A 23,651-nucleotide genomic window follows, 5' to 3' on the forward strand; every position below is an offset into this window, starting at 1 on the left:
AGCTGGTGACAGGAATATGCTCATCTCACAGCTAGCAGGCATCTTTAATCCTCTTTTTCTGTCTGAGACAAGAGGCTGTCTGCACACACGTGCATGCAAGTGAGTTGAAAGGGATGTGACTCCCTTCTGTCGTTCACTGGCCTCTGGTCCAGTGTCCACCAGAGTTACCTCCCACTTTGTGTGGTGCAGTGTTGTCACCTCACAGACTGTCCTCACCAGACAGTGGCACTGGCCACCTCTCCTCTTTCAGCCGTGGTGTGACTGAGCAGCAGACATCTGAGTCTCTGGGGAGGATGTCACTGGGGAGACCCAAAGCTTTCTAAATGGACTTGGACAGTCCTAATTGCCTCTGACTGAGATGCCTGGGTACCCCACAGTACGTACCAAGCACTTAAGTCTCACTCAGGAGTGTTGCCTGTGCCAAATTTTGACTTTGTAGCCTGGAGGCATGACCCATGAGTACTGCAAGAACACTCCAGGAGATTGTTTCTATTTTAAAAAAGACAGCAGAAGATTCCATTTCCACATTTTTTTCCCCCAGAAATTGTTGTTCCAGGAGCCTGGGCTGCTGGCTTTTTCTTCCTCATGCTGCTGGTTTGCGTGAGCCTTGGAGTAATGTCATCCTCATTAGGTTTGCTGCTACTACAACTGTTGGACTTGGGTCACTGGGCGCAAAGTTTTTTCTAAAATATGATTGAGATGGTTCAATTTCACAAGTCATGTTTCCTTCAAAGGACGACAAAGCTAAAAATGTTTCAACCGCTTTTACTTAAAAGCACTGGAATGCTGAGCTGAGGCAAGGCTGACAAAATTATGGCCCCAACAGTGAGCCAAGAAATTAAGCTGCATTCTGGTACTCTTCCTTATAGCTTTTAGAGGTACTTTAACTGCTATATACAGACACACTATGAAGTGATATCAAGTGAAAATTGTTGGGGTGGATGCAGTATTTATGCATTTCCTTGGCTGTGAACTGAAATCTCTTTGCTTTCTGTCTGCCTTGAAGTCTTACCTCCTCCAGGCCTCCCCACTTTCCTTCACCCCCTCAAGATGAGTCTTACTCATCTACTTGCCTCAGTGAACTTTGCTTTACCTATGGTTTCTTGTGAACTTTTCAATGCCAACCTCTATTCTGGGCTGTCTGCTGGGACAGAAAATTTGAGAACTGCTGCTGCCTCCCTGGTTTTCTCCCCTGCATCCCTGGAGCGCACTAGAAGATGCGTAGCAGTGTAAGGTGTTGCTCAAAACAGCATCTTCCTGTCTCACTGCCATTTACATGCTACTCAGGTTTTAAAACCTCACATTAAGTGTTTTTCCTGAAGAAGTAGGCAACACCTTCATCAGAATAATCTGCAGTGCACTCACAGTTGCACAAGTGTTATGTAGCTCCAGGCTAATTTATTTGTTTCTATTAAGCCAAGTCTCTAAAGATAGAAATCAGAAATTCCTGTGTGCAGTTATTTTCAATTTTGGGGCCATTTTCTCACAGGGATTATTTGTAGTGTGAGTACTGTGGGCCCAGGGCTGTGGTGCCAAGGTAGCTGGGCCACCACAGCTCCTTGAAACCATGGAGTGGTTCCTTGTGGCTAGTGGCTGGTGAAGAGGAGCAATGGGGTTTTGTGAGAGAATGTCTCACCATGGAAAATGCTGAAAGCCAAGAGCCCAGACCATCTGGCTTGCTAGATTTGATGAGCAACAAATATTTTTTCAAACATCTGAACGCCTATAATACTTTCACTGTCCTCTTCTTGTAGCAGCACTTACTGATCATTTGCCCAATGCCACTGCAGAAGGTATGGCCTTCTTCTTCACTCCTTTTAATTATGCTGCACATAGCACCCTTCCATGCCAGTGGCCTGATTCCTGCTGAACATTTTCAGAAGTGTTAAACTGGAATGAGAACACAGGAGAACACAATGCCTTCATTGAAACGCTGCCCCTTAAAATTGAAATCTCCTGTGGTTTAGAGCTCATACTCAAAATTTGACAAGGAATTCCTGCAGGAGGAGTCCTTTTCTGCTCAGGTAGGGCTTAGTCTGATGTGTCCCAGCCCAGAGCTGATCCTGAGCTGGGCATTGGGCATACCTGGAGTAAGAGGAACCTATCTCCCAGTACACAGGCAAGAACTACAACGTGGGATGACTGCAGCTGGAGTGGCAGAGACTTTGTTCCTGCTGGTGGCAAGGGAAATGGGGACCCAGGAGGCTGTCACAGGGCACATGGAGTGATGGCACAGGGCACAGAGGAGTGATGACAGCCCACAGGTCTGTCTGAGAGATGTGAGGGGACAAGGTGTTGCTGCTCAGACTGAGAACAGATGCACAATGGCTCTGGAAAAATATTTGAAAAGAGATTTTATATGTAGCAGGTGCTCTGTGGTGTTTGATATAACCTCCTGTCTTTGTCCCTCCTGCCAGCAGCAAGGCTGGATTGTGTCCCACGGCAGTGGGTGGCCCTGGAGCAGCATCTTCCCATTCCCTCTTGGAGCAGCACCTCTGCCTTTTGCTGATGGTGGTGGACAAAGTTGCAGCACATGGCTGCAAAACAGGACACTGAGAGGGTCTGAGAAGCCTGGCCCCACAGCCCATGGCAGCCTGGGATACTGGGAGGGTGTCAGTAGCCCTGGCCCCGCAACCCATGGACAGCCAGGCCCCACATAAGGGCTGTGCTCCAAGGACTGGCCCTGCTGTATCCTGGCAGCTGCCCTAGAGCAAACCCCAGCCCTTTGGGTGGGAGCACGATGAGCAACCCTGTGGCTCAGCCAGTGGGGAAACTTAGAAAATGCAGAATTACAGAAGAAGTTCCTAATCCTACTAATGACCAATGCCCCAAGGAAAGAAAGAGGTATCCTGCACTGGTTTCCCTGTCTAACACAGCTGTGTACAGTATTCTGACTCATATAAACATCATGTGGTTTTTTTTTTTTTTTTTAATCGATATCTAACTTCTTGGTAGCAATGATAACAGTGTGGCAGTGACTCACACAGGATAATGATGGTGTTTAAAAAACAATCTTTGTCAGCGCTGAGTGTTTTCTCTTTTAATTTTACTGTCTTCTTATGAAGGAAGATTAATGCCACTGAATATCCTTGAAGAGAGGTTTTCTCAGGAATGGGATCAGTATGCACAGCTCTCAAGAAATCATCACTGGACTATGGGTAGGGGTCTTTTCTCACTGCTGTGTTGTGGTTCAACCCCAGCCTAAACTGAGCCACACAGCCATTCACTCTCTTCCCTCCAGTGGAACGGGGAAGGAATCAGAAGAAAAAACAAGAGAACTCATGGGTTGAGATTAAGACAGTTTAATAGGTAAAGCAAATGCTGCATATGCAAGCAAAGCAAAACAAGGAATTAATTCACCACTTCCCATGGCCAGGCAGGTGTTCAGTAATCCCCAGGAAAACAGGGATCCATCACATGTTTTGGGAAGATGAACACCATGACTTCTAACGGCTCCCCTTCCTCCTTCTTCCTCTGGCTTTATATGCTGAGCATGATGCAATCTGGTCTGGAATATCCCTGTGGTCAGCTGAGGTCAACTGTCCCAGATGTGTCCTCTCCCAACCCACTCACTGGTAGGGAAGTGTGAGAGGCAGAAAAGGCCTCAACTCTGTGTAAGAGCTGCTCAGCAATAATTTAAACATCCCAGTGTTATCAGCACTGTTTCCAGCATAAATCCAAAATACAGTTCTATACCAGGTACTGTGAAGAAAATTAACAGTACCCCAGTCAAAGCCAGCACATGCCATGATGCATGTTTCTGATCTGGCTACTCACAAACTTTCCCTGTGGTTGGTCTCTGGTGGACATAATGTTTTTGGTGCTTTCAGAACCAGCCCCCTCTGTAACATGAAGGGCCTGAAGAGCATTTCAGGTGCTGTTCATCCCACAGGCTTGTCCACTTGGCTTTCTCCAGCAGTCTGCAGATCAGCCAGTCCTCCCAGGCAGCCATAAAATCATAGAATGGTCAGATGGGACCTTGAAGATCATCTAGTTCCCCAAGCTCAAGCCCCATGTCCAATTTAAATTCCTGTTCTGGAGTGGGGTGATTACAGTTTCACTCCAAAAGGCAGAAATAAGGAAATAAAAATACTAGTTTTATGTGGTTTTGCCCTTGGCATAGGAGAGACACAAAATGATATTAATGCTCCTCTGTGCCTGCCCCATTGCCTTGTGCTTATGTTCCTGTTCCAAGCAAGGTGTGGACTAGCTATAGCATGTTTGCATGGAGGAGCTTTGCATTTATGGGATGAACATGTTAGTCAAAGGAAAGAAACTTTCAGATATGCAGGAAAAAAGCTCCAACATTGATTAACTATAAATAGATCCCAAAAAGTCAGGCAAGACACCAAATACAGTGAGAGAACTAGTTGTTTTTCTAACCTTTTCTCTTTCAGTGCAGAACATTAATCTTCTCAATCCCTTATTAGAAGTGTCCATGTCTGAGTTAGTGCCAGTATGCCTTCTGGGAGGGTCCAGAGCTCCTTCACACCAGTGACACAGCTGTCCCACCATGGCTCTGCAGCTGTGCAGGACACCTGGGGCACAGTTGGGCTGGGAGGCCATGGGGTGTCCTGCACCCCAGCCTGGGACTGTCATGCCAGGGCTCAGCAAGGTCCCTGCTCTATGCCAGAGTAGAAGCCTTGCTGTATCCTCAGCGCTTTATTTATTGGGTGGGGGTTTTTTTCATTTTTTCCATTTCTTTTCCCCACAATGGAAATTTCACATGAGCTGTTCCTTCAGTAAAACAAAAGGCTATAAACTTCTAAATGTCCAGAGTTTATTGCAGCACTTTGCAAGACTGGTCTTCATTCTGGGAGGGACTGGAGAGAACTAAACTGCTCTTACTCATCCTGCTTGCCAGCTACTCTTGTCTCAATGGGTCAGTGCTTGTCACTATGGGCCACTCACAGTAATTAATTTCTTGCTTAAGCCTTCCTTGGGATACTAAATATTTCCAGAAAAGTTCTTGCCATCTGTATGTTTCCCTACAGATTCTGAAAGCATGTCAACATGCTAGAGGGAAAGTTTAAATTATTTCAAGCACTAAGGACATTTGCAGTAAAGGAAATACATGTTTTGGTGCATAGGAGTGAGGGGTGATCTCCTGTCATTTGTTGACATGGATTTATAATGACAGAAAAGAGGAGATATTACTTTAGAGAATTCACCATGAACGTTTAGAAACCAAAGGAGATGTAGTTGATAAAGATAACAAATATATATTAGGTTCAGAAGAGGCTCCTCCAAAGGGGGAAAATGGGATTGAGCAGCAGCTGACCTATTCCTGTTGCAGTCAGGAAGAGGTGCTAGTGCTTTGGTCCTGTCTGGGATGGGGCTGGATGTGAGGCTGGACTTTGCCACACCAGTTGGCTCAAGACGGAGCTTTCCCCAAGAACTCATGGCACTTTGCTGCTACCCTGTTGGGTTTTTTGCTGGAAGAGAAAGCTGTTGGCTCCAACCAGCACATACCAATGAGTGGGCAACTGGGGAATTAAAGCTCTATGTTCAATGTGCACATCAAACAAAGATCACTCTCATAGGGTGGCCAGATAGTCTATAGATGTTTTGGCTGGAGGATAGTTCAAGAGTGGTTGCAAAAAGACAGGTGTTTCTTGGTGGCCTTTTCCAAACAAAGCATACCTAGTCATATTTTTTAGAGGAATGCTTTCAAGACCAGGCCTCACAGGGTCCATGGCTTACGAACCATGCATGTAGCTGACAAATGTGAGCTTTCCACCCTTGAGACCCTGCAGAAATCCTAAGTCCAGACACTCAAGAGAGAGGGCACCAAGAAGAGCAGCAGCTCTGCAGTACCACCATCAGTGCCAGGATCTTAGGAGGATGCCAGCACCTAAATTTCTTTGGTGTTTATTCAAACATCACCCCAGGCTGGCGCAGGATGGTTTTGTAACATTTTTCTGTCTCACATATAATTGCACACTAACGGCCTTGTTAAAATTCTGGGATTATGATCTGATTTTCTCCTGAGCATCTGTTTATATATTTTATTAATGGTTACTAATTAAGTTGCTTGAATGAAGTCCTTTGGAGACTGTCCAAAGACATAAACCCAAATAATCCTGAGCACTGTCATGAAACACAGTCACTAAAATATCTTCCCAAAAACCATGTAAACAGATTGAAAATGGACCAAAGAAAGGTCTGATGAAAAGGAGTGGATGGGAAAATATATGGATTGAGGTAGGTGTTATCTAAAACCTATGGAAAGTGTGGAGAAGAAACAGGATTTAAATGCCTTGAAGTTCATTTTATGCATGAGATCATAAACTCAGCAGCCTTTATTTATGGTCAGCTCAAGTTGCTAATGCATTTCTCAGCCAAGGGGCACTTGGGAGACCTCAGCCCTACGCTGTCACACCATGGCTTGTGAAGGCCACAGAGGGTCCTGGAAGCCGAAGCAGCTCTGAAGTCAAGCTAATTGACCTCAGTGAACTGGATTGTAAATCCCTTTGGAGGCAAGACAGTCTAGCTTTAAAAGAAGCTTGTGCAGGCAAGAGATAAAAACAATAAGAGCAGGAAAATTAAGAGCACATGAAGTTTTGGTGCTCTGTTAAGGCTGGGGAAGGAGGTGGTGAGAGGTGTGAACAGCAAAAGCTGCATTTGCTGTCAGGACCAAAGGAGCCACTGTCATGGCTTTCCCCAACTTCCTGTCCTGGAGCTTGTTTGGCAGCATGAGGGAGTGAATGCATCAGAGGAGATGTAGATTGAGAATTGGAGTGATAAAAAAATATAATTAGACTGATGCTGGAGAACTCCCAGCTGGCAAGCCCATCCTCCAAAGCAGTGGTCACTCTCCGAAAGTTTCGAAAAACTGCCTTTAGGCAGCCCAGAGCAAGCCTTTCCAGGCAGGACTCAAAGCACAGGCTGTGGGCAGGGCTGCCACAAGTGTTCAGGGCTCAGCTGTGTGACTGACTTAGCAGAGATGTGCCAACAGCTTTTCTTCTGTAAAGCTCTGAGGGAATTTCAAGACCCAAGAAAACACAAGAAGCTGCAAACTTTAGAGATGCCTTGCCAGCTTGCTTAAGGCCAGGACTTAGGCAAAGGGAAGGCAGCTACTGCCCAAATTCCTGGGGTAGGCGGAACTCCTGTGGGCTGCAGAGCTGCTCTCTGCTGGGAGCTGGGGTGGGCACAGAGGTGTCACAAAACCCAGAGCTTTGTGACATAGGGTGGCAGGTCGTAAATTTCAGAGCATGAGGATCAGTTGGGCTGAGAGACTTTCTTCCTCCCATAATCATTAAAGCCATGACCTTGCATATGCTTCTCCACCCTTCTTTCCCCAGCAAATCATCTGAGTGATCTCCTTATGGCTTACCCACCGCAGGGGATACAGAAGGGGCTGTCTTCCTCCCTGTAACTGCTAAACTGGGGACTAGAAATGCATTTGCAGACATATGCAGCTGGCTGCAGGTTGGTGGCATGGTTGTTTATGCTTATTTTGGAGAATAGCTTTTAAAATAATTTCCTAAATTCTCTCTGTGATAGCTGGGGGGAATTGTGAGAGCTATCACTTGTTGCTTTCATGGCTTGGTGGCAGAGTGGCCTGGCTGCTCCTGCCAAGGGGCTGTGCTGATATGTGACTAGCACATCCATGCTTGCTGGTCCAGGTATGGTTCTAAGAGGGTGCTGGATTATGATGGCTTTCCTGAGGTTCAGACAGAGAAGGAAAAATCCTGGGGTTTGTCTGAAATTAAGCCATTCATCTGCAGTGGGAACAAGTTGCTTTTATCACTCAGTCTGTCCCGTAATGCTCCAGGCTCTCAAAAAAAAGCAGGGTTGTGCTGTTGTCTGGATAAGTTTGGCTCCTGTTGTTTGATTGTTTATTTGTTTTCTTTCTTTCCTTTGATTGCTTTGTTTTTAGTCTTTTCCAGACAGCTGGCTCTGCTTCATTCATCAGGCTAATTGATGATGGACAATGTGGCTATATGGAAAATAGAATTTGTCTAAATAACAGAATTCTTCTTTGCTTGCTTATTTTAATGAGACAAGATGAGAGAGATGGGACTGTGGTCAGTGAAACTGCCAGTGCTGTTATCACACATTTTTTCTGGCTTGGGCAGAAAAGCTTGGCGTGAAATCCCAGTGAGACAGCCAGGGAATTTAAAACTGGGGAAAGGCTCAACCATGCTTTGGAGAGGGGTTCATCAGTGCTGTGCTACAAGGACAGTCCCTGGGTGAAAGAAGTGCTAAAATGTTGTTGTCTGCAATTTTCTAATGGCACAAATGGGCTATGTGAGCTGAGTACTTTTCTCCACCTGCATTTGAGTTTGAAGCCCACAGTAGGGTAGATGTGGGTAAGGAGCCCCTTGTCTGGTAGTTTGTAAGGCACAGAGAGCTTTTTTGGTACAACTGAGTTTCTACAGACACTTTTAATTCCTTGGATTACTGATATTTATGTCTTCCCTCCCTTCTTAAATAATGACTGGTCTGCAGGATACATTGCATTATATTTGTATGAGAGTTGCAGAGTTTTCATTGATGATGATGAGGAAGGGGATAATGATCATTACTAAAGGAAGCACCTATGTCAAGGCCTTGAAGCATAGTCAACCCCACTTCACCAGGGATACAAGGGAATGTGGCTGATCCTCAAAAAGATGTGTAGTGGTGGCACCGATGGCAGTATTTATTTGGTCTCTCTCCACACAGCTGTGTAAGGGCATCCTCCTGTGTTTCACAAAGGAAATCACATTTTTTGCTCCTTTGGTGAAATATCTTGTTCTCCTGGTGTCCTTCAGCCTTAGGTTTCAGTGCACAGACTCAGCAGTGAATAGGTCAGCAAAGGAACATTGCAGGAAAGCAATAACAAGCAAGGCAAAAGCAGCTACATCCCACTTTCAAGAGGGATTGGAGCTCAACTCTGAGGAGCTGTGTAGATGTTTTGCCTCCTTTGAAACAGAGCTATTGTAGAGTCACAGGACTGTCCCTATGGACCTGACCTTGCAGCACTTCATAAATCTGTATGGGCTCCAGACATCACTGTTTGCAACTGTTCTGAATCCCATGGGTATCTGCTGGGAACATTAGGGCTACAGCCCTTCTGAAAAAACCAAACTATTTTAAATGAAATTTGACTGTAATTTAATTTATTTTTTGAATCAGCACTCACAAAAAGTTACAGGTTTAATAAAAATTACTTGAACTTTCCACATTTTCTTATGGGGATTATTAATCTTCATTTTGGCACAAAGAGGCATTTCTAGTTCTGTGAAAATGTTGGCCCCAAAAAATTTGAGTTTCCTGGTATTTAAAAAAAAAATAAAAAAATTCCATTTTCCATACTCTGAGATATGCAAGGGTGAAGCTTTAAATATGCATTCCTGAAAATCCTGATTTGGGAGTGGTGCCGTAGCCTGAGTATTGAACCACAAATCTCCAGGTACAGATCTTGCATTTCTTTCTTAATGTTGTAAACTATTGTACATTAAGGTGGTTAATCTTTTTCCTTCATGGGCAATTTAGCTATTGACTCTTGCAGTGAAGGGTCTTTAGGAAAAAAAAAAAACAACAGCAACTCAAGACTGATCTTGACAGAGCTCAGCCTCTCTGCCAGCTGGCAGTGCAGCTTTACCTCCCTGCTGGTGGGACAGGCTCTGGGCTGCTTATGATGACTCTGGAGGGGGCTCTTGGTCATGGCCCCTGCCTTATCACCTGGCTGGATGTATAGCTCTTGCATATCAACACACTGAGCTCTCCTTCCCTCCTGTTGTGTGTCTGCGCAGACAGGCCTGCGTGTGACTTGTGCTGTCAAGCCATGTCTGGTGCCAGGCACACATGGGGAACTGAGGTTTCAAGGATGGAGGCTGCCACTGAAAATAACATCCACTGCCCAGTTCCATGGTTGAAAGGTGCCCGAGGGTTGGGAGAAAGGCCTGCAAGGAACATTCTTGGGACCGTGTTTAGTTTTGGAAAGCAATCCTGCACTTCCTTGGACAGTCTTGCAGTCTGGAGAGAGAGTACATACACTGCTGGTAGATTCAGGCTACTATTTCATTCCAGCAGGTAAGGGAGAGCTCTGGCCATGGCCCAGCCCATTTGTGATTATTATAATCATGAAATAACTCAAGAATATAGGACTCATTTATATTTGCCACCTGCCTCTGACTGAGGGAAGTGCATGGTGAAGTGAGGAGACCATGCAGTCACATGACTCTTACTGTGCTGGGGGACAAGGAACTAGCCCAGACCCTGGTTGAGCACACCCAAGTCATAGCTGCTCTCTCTGGGGTGGTACCCTGCCATTTCAGCTCTTAGCAGGCAGCTGGAGCATAGCCCTGCCAGTGGGCTCTTGGCTGACCATTTAAAACTAAAACAAATGTCTCCTGACCAGAAGTTCCTGACCTTAGCAACTCTGAAGGAGGATATTGAACTCACCCTAAAGTTGTGCTTCTGTGTTCAACTGCATCTTCGGATAGAGTCTGGGGTGGTGTGAGGTCCAAGTCCCCAAGATGGCTGAGCTAAGGCTACATCTCAGTGTCCCCGGGGGAAACTTCTCTGCGATGGTAGAAATGAATGTCTGCATGTGCACAACCGTAAGTGTCCATGTGAGATGTCCTACATCCTTCTGAGTCTTTACTGAGGACATGCAGTGGCTCCTCAGAAGCCTATTTCTAGGCATTTTCCCAGTTTTCCTACTCCCAGCTACTACAGATGTGATTTTGAGGAGAAACTCGTCAGGATTCTCATTTTAGACTTATCTTGTGTGTCTAAGTGTGCTGGAATATCCTACATCTGGATCAACCCTGTCCCACAGAAAAGCCACAGGGGAACAACCTCTCCCCCACAGACCAAATGTGAGGGTACAGTCTGGGAGACTTTATTTCCTTCTCAAGTGGTGACAGGTTTCCTGTAGGAGCCTCTCCCTCACCGACTGTATATGACACCACTAAGGAGCACTCCAGCCTATGGGTTGGTATAGAGACACATCCCACATCACCTCTGTTCCATTCCCTTCTAACTCCTCTGCTGAGTTCCCATCTCAAACCTCCTCCAGAGACAGTAAAACCCTTGGTGTGGTCATACCAACCCATCTCCCAAACTCACTGAAACTCTGGTCAGTAGTGGGAACATTACAACAAAAATGGGCTGGTTTGGTGAGGAGGGAGGAAGGTGAGGCTGAGAGAGGACAGCATGTGAAGGTGAGATCAACCCTGCTGTTTCTCGCATGAGCTGTACCTGGGCATCTCTGGCTCCTCCCAGGTCTGTCACAAATGAAGGTGACAGCAAAGTCTCTGGTGGTAAGAGCTCAGGTAGTACCAAGACCAGCTTCTTGATGTCTCAGCCCACCCAAAGTGGCCACTCAGCAACACACAGGGGATCTGCCTGGCAAGGCTGTGGCTTGTGACCTGTGGCCCAGCAAACCTCAGTATCCAGAGCTGATTTCTGTGCATTTGCCTTTGTGACTCAGAGGGAAGTGTGAAGAGTTAGACATGTGATAACTTGGCATTTCTACTAAAGGGGGCTTACAAACAACATTTTAGTTCCATGCTGAAACTTCCCTTGTAGCTATTCACGCAACAGTTTATCCAACATGGTTTCTCCCAGCAGGGAGAATCCTTTTCCCTCTAACACTCATGGGTCAGAAGACTGTTGGGATAGTTGTCCGTCATCCATTATGGAAAATGAAGATCATTGTTTCACATGCAGTTCATGCAGCAGGAAACAAAAGGCCAAATTTGGTCTTAATTTTCACAGGGAGAAAGAGCTAAGAGAGGGTTCTCTAGTCTCCTCTCAGGGGGTCTCACTCTGCTCCTGTTTGAAATATGACCTGGAGACAAAACTAGGGACTTTTCTGGACCCAACGTGGTTTTGATTAAGTGAGAACAGTGTTTTGGAAGTGATCAGGCACTCAGCAGCATTTTCAGTTCTGGTTTGTGCAACAGTACTAATTGTCAGCCTCAGCAGCCCAAACTTGGCAGTGTCTGTGCCCTCGTTTTCACATCGCACATCACTTTTGCTGTAACTTTTAAAAAGTTTAAAAACTTGCTGCAATGATAAAGAAAAATACTGAAACTGGAAGACAGAGGACTGGTCATTGTCAGGAAGTGGAAATCCAGGGCACATGAGACCCTCTGAAAGTGGGTGTGGATCCCACTGCTCCCAAGGAACACTTTGCTCTCTCAGGGCCTGAACTGACCAGCAGAAAACATTTCTGGTATTGAGGAGGCTGGCAAGGACTGAGCAAGTGGAATGTCCTGCTTTCATAGACTTGGTGCAGAGTTGCTTAAAATCAGAAGAATGGGAAGACTCTAATTTTATCTCTGAGCAGTATCTCAGACACCAGCACCCCGGACTGTCAGGTATGTGGCCCCAATATCAACTACTGTTGATGTTCAGCCTTGACAGTGATCCCAACATGGCAATGTTTGTGGCTGACCCTGCAGACAGGTGCCAGCAGAACTCCTGTGACACCCCATCAGAGCTAAGAGAGGTCCACACTTGCCATCCACCTTCCATGTTCTCCATGACAAAGAAACACACAAAGACACCGGCCACATTCTTTTGTCCTTTTTTTTGTTTTTTTTTAATTATTCCTTCATATTCAAACTTCACAAACAGTGTGAACTTGTACAATACCTCAGAAAGTGAAACTTACAAAAAAAGTGCTGGTAACATTAAAAAAAAAACCCAAAAAAACAAACATCATTCTTAGCAACATCAATTACTCTTCCACACAAAACAGAAACCTTGTAAAATTTATTTCCGTATTTTTTTAAGGCGTAATACTTCCGTATAAAGTATATGCAAGAGATAAAACTTCACAGTATTCCAAAATGTCACAATAATAATAATAATAATAATAATAATAATATAGTATAATGAAGCGCTACAGTTAATTTTATTTTTTTTTCCTGTTTTAAATAACAAATACAAGTCACAGGTAAATATACGTGAGAAAAATACGAGGCTAATATTAAATGGCAGGTAAGGATACTCTCACTGTAAGAAAAAACTGGCAGGATGTGTGTATTTATTCTATATTTTAAAGCACTTGATAGAAAAGGCGTATGCAAGGTTATTTTTTTTAAAACAATTTTCTATTTGCTTGTTTTTGATAACTGACATACCATTTACAGAGTATAATGAGAGAAAAAAAAGGAACTTAACCCCTCAAAACTTTCGACCTGCTCTTCACATCGTCACAAACCATGTTTCTGGAGAGATGCCTGTACAGCTGTGGGGTGTGTGTGTGCGCACAGTGGTGTGTGCAGGGCTGTGCAGGTGGGTGGCTGTCTCATCACACGGGCAGAGATCCATGTCCTGCACGGCGACCTCTGCCAGTTGCGGCCAAATCCTGAAGTCTTCACCTTGGCAGGACAATGTCCGAGGTCATTGTCACTGGTTGTGGGCACAAAGACTTCAGAATTTAGGCCTGGGTGCAGCTTCCCATTCACTCAGCATCTATTGACTGCTGGGAATTCCTCTGGCCCCGAGAAGAAAATGTCCAATTTTTACTTTTCACATCCGCACACAAGAGTGTGTGCTCCCCACTCCAACATTTAGCTCCCATCCACGCCACAGAGCAAAGACCAACTGAGAAATTTCTGTCTGGGTCCCAGCCAGCACCGCAAGCAACGGGAATGTAGATGGATGCACCTGGGTGTGCCCGTGCAGCGTTCTGCAGCCCTGCCCGTGCTCACAGCAGCCCACGGGAAACAAAAAGACAGCAGATAGCATTAACACATCAGTAAGGTGCTCAAAGAAAAAAAGGCAGCCCCCACTCCTGGAATGGGAAGCCACATAAGGTGCTTCAAAAAGGTTTTTTTGTTTGTTTTTGTTTTTTTTTTTTTTTTTTTTTTTTTTTTTTTTTTTCCCGTTTCAGACATTTTTAAAAAAGGACTGATTGAGCATGTGGTACGTGAGAGCAAGGCCGAGAGTTTTGAGATTTCTAACATCCTCCATAAATAACCACTTCCATAGGGCAGGATGCATTTTTGTTTGCTTGCTTTGTTGGTTTTTTTTTTTGTTATCTTTGTGGTAGATTAGTTTAGATGCAATTTTATTTTCATATAAACCAAAAAAAAAGTAATAAACCAACCCAATGTGTGAATTAGCATAAATCTAACTGTGTTATTGGGTTTGGTTTTTTTTAATTTCTTTTTTTTTTTTTTTGCCCATTCATTCATTTAGCACCGTTCCTTTTTACTCTGGTTACAACCCAATTCCTTCTGTAATTATTGAATGTACAGAAAGGACCAAATAGTTGTTTTTATTTTTTGTGATCTGTTTCAAGAGCCCAACCATAATTCCTCTACTGCTGCTGTGCTTGTGGTTTCATGAGCTTAAGGAGAAAGGTTACTCTGCTGATATTTAAGGTTGACATGTGTGTTTGTATGCATACACATTGTTCTATACATACACACTGCATGGAGTACATTGGAACTGGAGATAAAGTCAACTGGGTTCAAACACATATGCACTGTCTTCCCCTATGTATTTGAAACAGTCTGGAGCTTTGATTTGATTTCTTGTTTTTTAAAGTGCATTTAAAGCAAAAGAACTGGCATTCACATACCCCATGGAAAACGTGATTGCAGTGGAAAGCATGACCATGCTAAACTCCTTGGACTTGACAATGCCAAAAGCAAATGGGGAAGTGACAGGCCTCAGTGTAGGCAGCTATTCTTGGGCAGCACCATTGGCAAGGAGGGAAGGCAGGAGGTGGTGGAAGGGAAATTGCTTTAGAGGTTGAATATTTAAACTGTTTCCAATTCTGACACAGCCATGTCATTCCCAATACAGCTTCCTTTATGATGATTAATGACCTCTTATGGATGCACCCATCTGACTCTCCCTAATTCTGTCTTTTATCATATGTATGTGTCCCATGTGCCAGCATCTATTAGGAATAAGGCACTGTTAAAATTACAGTTTTACAAAAGATGCAAAATAATCCAACCCTAACAATCCCAACTGCCCACACTGCTGATCTCCCCCTCCTTCCCTTTTCTGGGTGGAAATATTGCATGTGATAAGACTCTATTCTTATGTTCTTTAAATGTGTCAACAGTAGGCTTTGGACAAATGTTTTAAGTCCATCAGCACCAAAAATGAGTAGGAATGCACCTTTTCTCTTGTGTGTGCACACATGCAGACTTGTTAATTGGGAGAGGGGGAATAACACCACCATTCCCATACTGCTTCCTCCCAGGCTTTAAAGATGAGCCTAAAAAACAAACTTCCAATACCCCATCCACAATGTTTACATTTACTGGATCATTTATGGAACTGAGGGGTTTTTCATTCCACTAACCAGGTGCTACAGGTTTTACAGGTGGATTTCTGGAAGGGCAAGCTTCAGGAAAGCCTGCATGGAGCTTCCTGCTCTGCAGGGAAACAGCACAGGTGGGCACCTACCCTTGGTCTTGCCTGCTGAACAGACACCTCTTGGGCTGCTTTGAACTGATTCTTACAATTGGTGCAAAGAAAAGCTTCTCCAGCAAATTTGGCTCCTCTGTGGAGTCAGGGACACTGACTATGCAGTGGCCAAGTGCACAGAGAAGCTGGGTGGCAGCTGGGTCCCTGTCTTTGCCCATGAGCAGCTGTGGATTGCAAGCTGCTTTTCCATTGTGCCAATGTGCTCTTTTCTCTTTACGGTTCTGACCTGGGAACAAGTGATGTTCCAGTAACTGGATGGGGTTAATTTGCCCTAAAACCACTGCACCCATAATAATGTGCATTTGCTGTGGCAGCCAGTATATCCTCTTGATAAAATGTCCATGAACTACCTTCCCTGTGCCAGGATCCCACTGGCTCTCCTCACCTTTCACCAAAGGCTAAGGCTGCCTCATTAAGCAGAGGGTAGTTGAAAATGAGAAAAGCAAGCAGACAGTAGGGGTAATAGCGAAGAAAACATGAGACCAGATAGTCCAGCATTTAAGTTCTAGACTAGTCACTTTAGTCACCATCATCAAAATAGACTGAGATTAAAGGAGTCTTTATGGATTGCTATGGACTGGGTTTTTAGAAGTGACACAAACCTTGGGAAGGAAATTAGTTGCCTTTTTTTTCTTTTAGTGACTTAAGTCATCTTGATAAGGCCACAAACTGCATTTGTCTTGTCAATGTGACTGCTTGAAAATGACATGAATTGAAATTGAGTGAGTGCTTCACAAATTGAGGATTGAAATGGGAGAGAAGAGCCACCACATGTTCACTACAGCTGCACTGTAGGATAGAGGAGCATCTGAGGAGGTGGTGGTGGAGGGTGTCTCCTTGGGAAGACCTGCTACGTGTGGAAAGGGAAAGGAGCTCATAGTATCTCCCAGCTCCCCTTCCTCTCACCACCACCTGTTTTGCCTGACACCTATAGACAAGTAGCACTTCTAAAGAGCCTCCTCCTGTTGTCTCTCACACAACCAGCTGGGGAAGGGGAGGAAGCTGGTATAATTACAAAAGGGGAAAAAGAAGGCACATGATTTTACTCAGTCCTGACTGAACCCACATTTTGAAAGCAAGGGCAGTTTGGGTGGAGGGCAAAAAAGTGCTCAGTGGAGCAGGTGCTCACTGAGAAGAAATGTCAGGGCAAAGGAAGTGGGAGAATAAAAAGGAAAGGCAGGAGAAATGAAGGCCACATTCAGCTTTCTGTCTGCTTGACAGTCTCAAGATTTGGCTGCATTATTGTTCAGGAAGGAAAAGAGTCTGGTTGGTCTCAAATGTAGCCCAGTTACATATCTCCAGTTTCTGTTTTGGCTGTTGGTGTCTTCCTCTTTCCCTTTTCTCTAGTCCCATGAATACTTGGACCACTGCTTTAGTCTTTTAAGCCTGTTCTTCAAACATTGAGAACATGGCACACCTCTTTGGTCACCCTCAGCCTCTACTCCTCCTCAAATCCAGACCAGTGATCAAACTGAGTAGTATTCCCTGCTGGTCACTCCCACTGCTGGGGTACCCAAGTAGGCTTGATCAGTGAAACCAACCTCATGATTTCAGTGGGGTTGGTGAGTTGTTCACAAAAGCCACTGGCAAGATGAGGGAAAACCAAGGGAGCTGTTGACTGAGAAACAGATGTCATTTACAGTGGTCATTATGAGCATCACATCTCTCAGCCACTTTCCCCTTGCACTCTGCAACGTCCAGGTACCATACGTTTTCTGTCTCCTCCAGTGACTGCAAGCCTTTCTCATTCCTTTCTTATTCCTAGATAGGAGAAGGAGTAGAATTGATGGTGCAGCTTTACAATTCCAAAACACTGTTTCCTAATATTCCCCCAAGTCTCTGAGTCAAAAACGCATTCAGTTTCTTTCTCCTGCTCCTGCCATCCCCTCCAAATCTGCTCAGGAGATCATAAGGCAGAGTAATGAGAAGTAGGATCACCAACAGCTCTATGAAGACACAGGGTGGTAAAATGCTTCCCTACAAACTCACAGTCCAGTGTTTGTGACATTTCATAAATAACTTTTTTTTTTTAAAGAATAACACAAGAACAATCCCTTTACTTACTCATCTGAAACAAAATAAACAGCAGTGGCTACAAACTTCTTCTTGTAACAATTACAAAAAAACTCCCAACAATACAATTCCCCAACTTTTAACACGCGCCTTGAATGTTTTTTTTTTTTAATGTTAAACCTCAAAACTGCAGCATATCCTTAAGGGCAAACTTTTCAATTAGTTTTTTCTTTCTTTTCTTTTTTTTTTTTTAAATAATGCGTCCACCAGAAAGAAAAAAAAATTCCACAAAACAGTCTTGTACCAAGAAAATGCATTCAAAAATAGAAAACACTACACAACAAAAATATGTACCCTTCCTTTCCAAAAGAGTCTTCACAAAAATGTAGAAAAATGCCAACCATTTTTTTCCTTTCCTGAACACTTAACTTTCAACCAAGGGCACAATTATTTATTGACTTATAATGTCTGTTTTTGCATAAAATATGGAAGATAAAAACCAACTATCAGGACTATGAAGTTATAAACAACACCTCATTATTCTCCCCACACCACATTCCCTCCTTAGAAAACAAAACAGAAAAAGCCAATGTTTCAACAACTGATTGAAAGTCATCAGGTTAGGGAAACCCATCAGGTGATATGGGGTTTTGAAGATGTGGGCATAATAGGAAAATCATCTGTCTTTTAAAATGTATGCTTTTTGCTTTCATCTCAACACGAGTCTCTGCCCCACTGTACTCAAATTACCAGGCACTACGGAGACAGGACACTGCCGGGCACAGAAAGATTTGGGAAGAATTTGGGGTCAGGAGCCCAGAGACCACATGTGGGTGTGTGCACATACATGACGCTCCACTTGCAAAGAACTCTTTCCATTTTGAAAGACAGAGAGGATGTTTCCATATGCCTTAAAAGTGCAAGGGCCATTTCTGGATCATAGTAGTTACATATGCAAAAGTTTTACAATGCTTAATAGTCAAGTCCATTTTCTGGCAAAGGCAAGCCAGAGATAGATCACATCAGTTCATGGCTGGGAGTGGGTAACAGCTGAAAGCTGGTAGGCAAAAAGTGTCACACCAAGGTGCATATAGAACTGATTTATTCAGTGGGAAAGTGTTTTGCCTACCTTGAACAATGTTCAAGGGATATTATGTGATTAACACAGCCAAAAGACCAACTGTTTTGACAGCAATAAACTCTAGCAGTGAGGGGGTTGGGTACTGTGGGGAAGGCAGCTGTATCTTGCATGCATGTGGCTAAATTCATCCTCTGTGTACCTTCTTTGACTTCATCGCAATAACATCTGCTCGCACCAGGGATGAATTTGTCCCATGTTGTTCTGGATTTTATGCCTGTTGGCCATGTAGGAAACCAACCCTGTAAAAAACTGTGCTAGAATACTCCAGATGGCAGAGCTAGGATCAAAAAGGCTTCTCTCTTCTTCTGTTTGAGATTGTTTTCTTTCTAGCATATCTTTTAAAGGATGCTTCCATAACAAGAAGGAAGAGAGGAGCCTTTTCTTAGCCTTTTCCACTGCGTGGCTGTGTGTTTTCCTTTTTTCAAATGGCAAAATGTGTTTGTGTTTACTTCCAGTGCATTTTTTTCTCAAATATTCAAAACAAAAAGGAAACATTACTTTTCCCATCCTTCAAAAGGAACAAAACCAAAACAGACCAATAAAGTACAATACAATAAAAATCAAGCATTATAAAAGACAACATGATGTGCAACAGCAATACCAAAGAAACAAAAATAATAATTAAAAAAAATATTAGGATACAGGTACAAATGAGCCAAGAAAGCTATCTAACCCCACTACTGGATGATTGGTAAGCATTGGTTAAGAAATACATAAGGCTATTCTGAGATTTCTAACTTAACACAGTTAACCACTGCTTCTCTCACACCCCACTTCCTAAATTTTTTCAACTTTCACTCACTGGTCTTTTATGTCTTGAAACTGATTTTTTTCCTTTTCATATTTTTTGGTCTACAGTAGAATTACATGTTAATAACAACATCAAAACAAAACTCAAGCTTGTTGTGAGAGTAAGTTGGTGCCACATCCATGATGCAGAAGAAAGAAGACAGACAACAGAACAACCGCATTCAGTTTTTCACGCACAAAGTGTATTTGAGGCCAACAGCATAGCTGACCAAAACAAGTTTGGATGGGCAAGCAGCAGAAGATGTAGGTTTACAACTACACTACCAACCAGAGCCTGGTCTTTCACCTTTACCAATGTCCTTAAGGACAACAGTAGCTGAGTTGCAATGTGGCTTTGCCATTCCTGTCATCTGGAGCAACAGCTAACCTGATATATACATCATCACTAAATGCACACCTGGTTCAATGGAAAACCAAAAAGAAAAGGTAAAAGGCTCCTAGGTGAGACCAACTCTATGTCTTGGTCACTTTGGCTGATGTGACAAATCCTCAGCAGTGGGACACCAGGATCAGTGACAGAGGGCATCTGGCTGACAGGTCATTGGGGAGCAGTTTCGAAGCAAACTCAGACTGTCTAAGGTGATGTGACAGTTGCTTTGCCTCCTCCATTAGGGGAAAAGTGATGAACACTGACAGGTTACCCTGGGATCATTCCACTAGTGTAAATTCTCTTAGTTCAGCAGGGACGAGAATGGATACGTTCTCTGCTGCTTTTGAATTGCCTTTGTAAATGTCAGCATTGCCAGCCATCAGAAATGCATTCCCAACAAACTTGGCTACAGCAAGCTGGCTACAGTGGCAACAGCACTGTGACTGAAGCTCCATTGTGAAGCTGCATTTTCTTTTTTCTGTGGAACTTTTAAGGTGTAAAATTTTCCTCAAGGGTAAGCTGTGAAATTACTATAATGCTGAAAATTTCACTAGCATTTTGTTGAACCATAACTACGCCACATTCCCAGCAAAAACTCAAGTTGATCCTCAGTAGTGCTTGTCAATGTTGAGGAAAGGAACATACAGAAACAAGATGATCAAAAAGTACAGGGAAGTTCTCTTTTGGATCTAGCCCATTGGCCAAAGGGATTTTTGTTCAGGAGAAAAGGTGCAACAATGAAGCAGGATGACAAATGGAGAAGAATTATGGAAGTTAGTGTTTCTCCATCTGGAGAAAAAGTAGGGCATTAAGTTATGCGGCATCTCTAGTCAGCAACATATGTTTTGGCTTCTTCAAATAAACCTCAAGTTATCCTTGGTTTCTCAGTCAAGCACTGTCTACATGGGGCTATAATACCATGCTGAAAATAAGAAAAGAGTTTGTGCTATATTTAAATGTAGTTCCAGTTAAACTAGTTTCAAACTGACCATGTAAAAAGGAACAACTTACTTAAAAGCCATTGAAATGATACAATCACACTTATGCCCAGGAACTGGTGTGGTTGAGTACTGTAACTGAGTGGGAACATAAACTAGAATTTGGCTTTTAAAAAATGGTTTGGTTCCTGTTTACATGGATTAGACAGCTCTGTTGAAACTGAGTCAGCTGGAATCAGGTTTAAACAGGCTGAATTCAAACCCAGATTTGGAGCATGGCTCAAAGCCCACTTCTTCAGGTTGCAGTACTTCTGAAAAACTAGTGCAAATGACATCTTATCACAGCATTGCAAACATGCAGTATTCCTCTCCTTGTCCAAGTATGGTTGCCATCAGGTCACACCACAAGGGAGGAATATGCAGCAATCAGTCAGCTGGAATAGCTCAACCTACAGAAGTTCTTTATTTTACCACAGCAAGAAAGGCACCCTGGACACAGCAGGCTCAGTAAACCCACAGCTTCACTTTTTTTCCGGAGCAATCCACTACTGCTCATTGACAGCACAAATCCACTCTGACAGTAGCAATATATGCAGCTGCCTTAAACAAGGGAACAAAGAAAAACTCACCTAAACAAAGAACAGGAGTACTGGGTCATTACATGAAATAACTCCAGCAGACAGACTTCATTTCCTCCCATATCAAAGCTCTGTAGCTGTCACAAATCTTATGGAAGCAAATGCCACTTTACAAAATAAAGGTGCTCTCCTGCCTCTGTATTATGCTGGATCTCAAGTGAACTGTGCTTTTGTTGGGCGTCCACTGACTCATTACTGGAAGTTGACCTTCCAGGCTTTTCATCTTAGAGGGTTCCTGCAGATGGCAAAGAAACAGGCTGCATGTTCCACTGTCCCACTTGCTTTCAAGGGAAGAATCATTCAGTAGTTAATCTAACAGTACATCAGGGCATCTCTCCAGTTCTTCTCTTCTAGTCCTTTCAAGACAGGATGGCTGGAATCTAAGAGTGGAAATCTCAAAGCTCACCAGAACAACACATCCTTAACTCCAAAGTCTCCCCTGGTTCCAGATTTATTCCTTCCCACCCAACACCTGCCTCTTGGATACCATTCCTTCTCTAGTTCTTGACACTTATCAAATGAGGCAGCCCAAGAGACTGAGCAGCAGCAATCTGCTTTGCATTGTGCACTCTGTGAAAGGTCTGTACTACCCATGTCTTGGTACGAAAGAAGCCAAAATACCTTAGTTTCAAATCTAAGCCGAAATGCAGGGCATTAATAGATTTCTAGTCCCCCAATTACTCTCCTTTTTTGTCCATGAAACACTGTGGTACATTAGACAGGCAATCCCTCCACTACAGGACCAAAGAAGATGCCTTCATTTTTACATTCTTCTCCCAGTTTCTCTACAGAACATTTTTCAGGATCCTGTTTTACTATCTGACTAAAGTTGCAATTATAGTCTTACTGAAGAGATTCGAGACAAACTTATGAGAGTTCACAGATCACAAACAGCTACAGCAGAGGTGGATCTTGCTGCACATTGCTACTGTTTTAGTTTTTCTCATAGTATGCTTGTTACAAAATCAATGACCAAAGCATAGGCCAACAGACATCTTGACTGTAAAAATATTTTCCATCTTAGGATTCCATTTGGTTCCAGCTGAAAGCTTTCACAATGCTAGACTATCTGTTTAAGGAAAAAAACCAGAGAAGAACTTAAAATGCTAGACAGCACCTTTGCCTAAGCAGGAATATTTCTGTATGTACTGAATTCCACATCACACTTTTTTTGCCCAAATGTCCCTCTTGCTTCCTCTACCCCAAAGGCTTGACTAGAACACCTGTAACTGAGTGTTCAGGATGACTGTTTATTGCACTGTTCCCATTACAGCCTTGGAAAGACGTGCTTTATTTCAGTGACCTTCCACTTCGGCAAAGTCTGCTTTGTGACTTCACTTCTTGAGCTCAGAGATCCTGCTTTTACTGAAGGGATGCTAATCATAGCCAAACCTCTGGAAGAGATTTATATCCAACAATGCAAGTTTTGACATCGGAACTGGGAATTTGTGTCTTTATAGTGAAGCCTTACACTGGCTTACACAATGAGCAGTTCCCTTAACTTTCTCACAGCCTCGAAGAACACTCTCTACAAAAAGGGGAGAAAAGATCTGTAGCACCCAGAAACTTGTGATGTCTTTTCAGTTTCTATTATAGTGCTTTATTTTTTTTATTTAAGCAGAAGGTATCCAATACAGCTGTCCAGTGTCTGACTAGTTGCTTAAAATTAACGTAACCTCACTTCTCTTTCAACCTGGTCAGGTTTACGGTACATCCTGTTTTCTGAGCCTATCCCTTTCTCTTCTCCCTTCCTGCTTAATTGGCCCCTTCCAATCCCAACACATATAAATACATTTCAGTAGTGCAATGCAGTGCAGTGCAGTGCAGTCATACTTAGTGCAAAAATAAAAAGCCTTATCCAGACCAAAAAAGCACAAACTCCCTCCCCACCCCACCCAGCCCCCAAGAAATCAGCTCTCAGTAAAAGTACATAAATGCCCCTAGACAAAGGGGGATTTGCAGTCTCCCAGCCACACTTTCACATGCCTCATTGTCTCTCCTCCCAGTCAATGTGGAGTTCTCATTAACAGATAGGACATTTATTAAAAACAAAGTCAAATGACAGAAATCTAAAAGGAGACAAGCCATTGTTTTAGGGCTGCAGAAAGAAGAGAGAACTAAATGAATACAGCTAAAAAAGATCAGTAGTGGTTTTACTCAAAGTCATCTGATGCAAAACTTGCAAGGGTACACCTTGCAAAGGGCAAGTGTGTGGATAAAAAGACCTAAAAAACTTCCCTGTTCCAAATATACAGTCCCTATTTTAACAATGCCCAAGCTAAGGTTGTATAATGCAATCAACTTTTCAAAGTGGCAACTCTCTGTCGCCACTTTAATACAAT

The sequence above is a fragment of the Catharus ustulatus genome, chromosome 2, assembly GCF_009819885.2.
Source record: "Catharus ustulatus isolate bCatUst1 chromosome 2, bCatUst1.pri.v2, whole genome shotgun sequence".
NCBI lineage: Eukaryota > Metazoa > Chordata > Aves > Passeriformes > Turdidae > Catharus > Catharus ustulatus.